The sequence below is a fragment of the Lynx canadensis genome, chromosome B1 (assembly GCF_007474595.2).
Source record: "Lynx canadensis isolate LIC74 chromosome B1, mLynCan4.pri.v2, whole genome shotgun sequence".
NCBI lineage: Eukaryota > Metazoa > Chordata > Mammalia > Carnivora > Felidae > Lynx > Lynx canadensis.
In genome coordinates this window covers 104,681,952-104,685,594 of record NC_044306.2, presented here as the reverse complement: position 1 = coordinate 104,685,594, position 3,643 = coordinate 104,681,952, and positions in this window count along the sequence as shown.

The following is a 3,643-nucleotide window of genomic DNA, read 5'->3' as shown; positions in this document are numbered from 1 at the left end:
AGGGAAAAACTAACATTTATGAACTATTTCCCCATGTCAAGAATCTCCTCTATGAGTTGCATTTGACAAATCAGTTAAATTTCAGCTTTTCTTTATTTCCTGTTGTTTGTATCTCTTCTTTTCAATGTTTTTTATATCTTCCTGGGCTTAAAAACTCACAGATACATTACCTACTCATATTTTTTTGCCCCTTTTATTCTGGATTATTGATGTTTAAAAGAGATTTCATACAAACATGCAATTATTCTCAAACATATTACATCAATATCACATTTTTGCATAATGAGTAAAAATAGTATATCTCAGAACTTGTGAATAAGGCTGTGAAGTCATGGCTAAAAAAAAAATTAGTCAAACTGATGTCTTATTGCCACCCACTGAAATTTCATATGTGCTGTATTCTACCTCTTCAGTTTAAAAATCTGCAGTTGTTACCAATCTATGTGAAATCTCTATACTTAGAGAATTGAACATATTCATTCATTCATTTTTTGAGTAGACATACACCCAGGCATTAAAAGTTACATAATATTGGGGCACCTGGGTGGCTCAGTCGGCTAAGCATCTGACTTGGGATTTCAGCTCGGGTCATGATCTCAGGGTTCATGAAGTTTAAGCCCTGCACTGGACTCTGCACTGACAGGGCAGAGCCTGCTTGGGATTCTCTCTCTCCCTTTCTCTCTGCCCTTACCCCATTCACGTGAGCCTGCATGTGCTCTCACCCCCTCAACATAAATAAACTTCTTAAAAAAGTAATATTTATTTTTATTTTTGAGAGAAAGAACATGAGTGGGAAAGGGACAGAGAGAGAAAGGGAGAGAGAGAACCCCAAGCAGGATCCACACTAGGTGCAGTCTGATGTGGGGCTCAATCTCACGAACCATAAGAGAGCCGAAATCAAGAGTCGATACTTAACCAACTGAGCCACCCAGGTGTCCCTAAAAGTAATACAAAACTAACACAAAATACAGTTGTTTACCACAGGAATTTGGATTGGCTGGATGATATATGAACCTACCAGCATAAATCCTGATGGTGCAAAGCAGCATATGAGCCAATGTAGTAGGGTCAAGTGCTCATGTGTTATAAAAGAGCAATTAATTTGAAATCAGGAAGGCTTTGTGAAATTTCTGGGAGTGGAGAACCCAAATGGCTACCTAGCTAGTGTGTGGAAATGTAGAGATGAGGGAGAGGTGAGAATTATAGTTAGAAAAATGAGTGTGACTTGCTCAGGGACCAGTGAAGTGTCTGACCTAGCTAAAGCAAAGGATTTACAGAGGGAAAGAGTAAAGACAAAATTGATCACTAGAGCAGGTTGCGTTGTGGAGGCTCTTTGAAAGGACATTTTTCTGAAAAAAAGAAAAAATCTAAAGATTATTTGAAGTCCATTGATGGTTTCTTAGTAGATGAGTGAAATGATAAAATCTGTGACTTAAGGAGAAATAAATTTAGAGCAATTTTTATTTATTTATTTTTGAATGTTTATTTTGAGAGAGAGAGAGAGTGGGGGGTGGGGGGAGGAGCAGACAGAGAGGGAGAAAGAGAATTCCAAGCAAGCTCCACACTTAGTGCAGAGGCTGATGCAGGGCTCTATGTCACGACCTTGCGATCATGACCTGAGCTGAAATCACGAGTTGACACTCAACCTAGCCACCCAGCTGACCCTAGCGCAATGTTTATTAATGTATGTTCCCAGCATCATTAATTAATGGAGTTACTCCAAAAGGGTCAAGTACTATCAAATAAATGTGGAAAATGCTGTTTTTTGTTTTTGTTTTTGCTTTTACTTTTACTGTGGGTCTTCTCTAAGACTTTAATATGTTAATGGACATTTGACTGCCAAAAGGAAAATCCAGCATTTCCCAACCTTATTTGACCAGAGAACCCTTTCTGGGAAAACAATGCATGGATCAATTATTCTATATGTGTTGGGACTAATCTCGGTCTATACATTGACCAATATGTTAAGAAGTGTACAGTTTTGTATTTTTAAGTAACTCACTTCGTATCTAGTTTGGCCCTTTGTTCCCAGATTGGTAGAAATTCAGGATCTCTTAATTTCCTCTGTGAGTGTCTGTGTTTTGGGGTCTTCCAGTGCCAAGGTTTTAGGAGGCTGTGAAATGGTGGGGTGGCGTGTATCTGGTGCTCAGTGTCATTGATATATGCTAGTATCTGCTGTGATGTCCTAAATGCTATCTGGTCCTGGGGAATTGATTTGTACTATTGTTGCTGAGACATGTCTTTCAAATCCAGTGGTTCTATTTCTTTCATAGTATTCTGAGATTGATGGGAATACCACTTACTGATCTGTTCCATGTTTATATACAAGAAACTGTGTGAATATACAGGGGCCCATCTTTCTTATCATGAAATTTAGCTATTCTATGAGTGCTTCCTGCTTTCTTTAGGTTTCTAGGAAATTGGGCTGATGTCCATGTATCTAATGGTTTGGGGCTTTTCCCATGAGATTTCCACACAAATCTTTTACTCTATGCCATGAATCGTTTTTGTTTCCTAAAAAGCTAATTTTTTTTAAATTTCAGAAGAAACAAAGAGCTCCCTTTTCCTCATATTCTGCTAGGGGTCTATTCCCTAAGGAGATGTCTCTTAAGTCAGCTTGAGACAGGGGGAAGGATATACTCAAGGAATACTTGAGGTAAAAATCAATTATTTCAAAGATACTTCCTACTACACTTGGAATACCCTTTAGGAAATTCCAGTGTACAGAACTGATTAAAAGCTGATGGATAGGGATGCCTGAGTGGCTCAGTCGGTTAAGCATCCAACTTCGGCTCAGGTCATGATCTTGCGGTCCGGGAGTTCGAGCCCCGCATCATGCTTTGTGCTGACAGCTCAGAGCCTGGAGCCCACTTCAGATTCTGTGTCTGCCTGTCTGTCCCTCCCCTGTTCACGCTCTCTCTCTCTCTCAAAAATAAAGATTAAAAAAAAAAAAGCCGACGGATAAAAGGATGTGAGTGGTAGTGGTGCTGCCTTGAGTTTTGATGCTCATGTGTGATCTCAATAAATAATGCCTCTTTTGTCTTGAGAATCATTGTCTTCTGCATGATCCTTTGCACAGTCCTCTCCCACATTAGCTTCTTGCTCCTGGAAGCTCATTTTCTATCATATGCAGGCCAGGCTAGCTTGTTGAAGACATGGGGACTACATGAGAGTCAACACCAATATACAGACACATAAGTTAACTCCAGATGAACTGCAAGCTTAGGTCAAGTGTACAAATGACCTTAGAGGAGACAGAACTGCTCAGATGGCCTCCACTGAAGTGTTAATATGAATCCATTAGATACATGGAATTCATAATATGAATCATAAGTAAATAAAACGGTCATTTGATCCACTGAGTTAGGGAGTGATTTTTATTGTATTAATATAAAACTATACAATGCAAAACAATACAATAAATATATAATATGATGTGGTAGGCATTGAAGATAGAAGAGATATTTTGTGGGAAGCTTACCTCAATAGGGATAAATGGGATCAAGGAAAAGAAAAACTCAAATGGGATAAACTGGGGCGTTGGAAGGGGCTCATTTTTCATTCATTGGAAAAAGAGTTCTTTCTATTTCCTATTTTATATGAAATAAAGGAAAAGGAAGGATCAAGTGTCATTATGGAGATT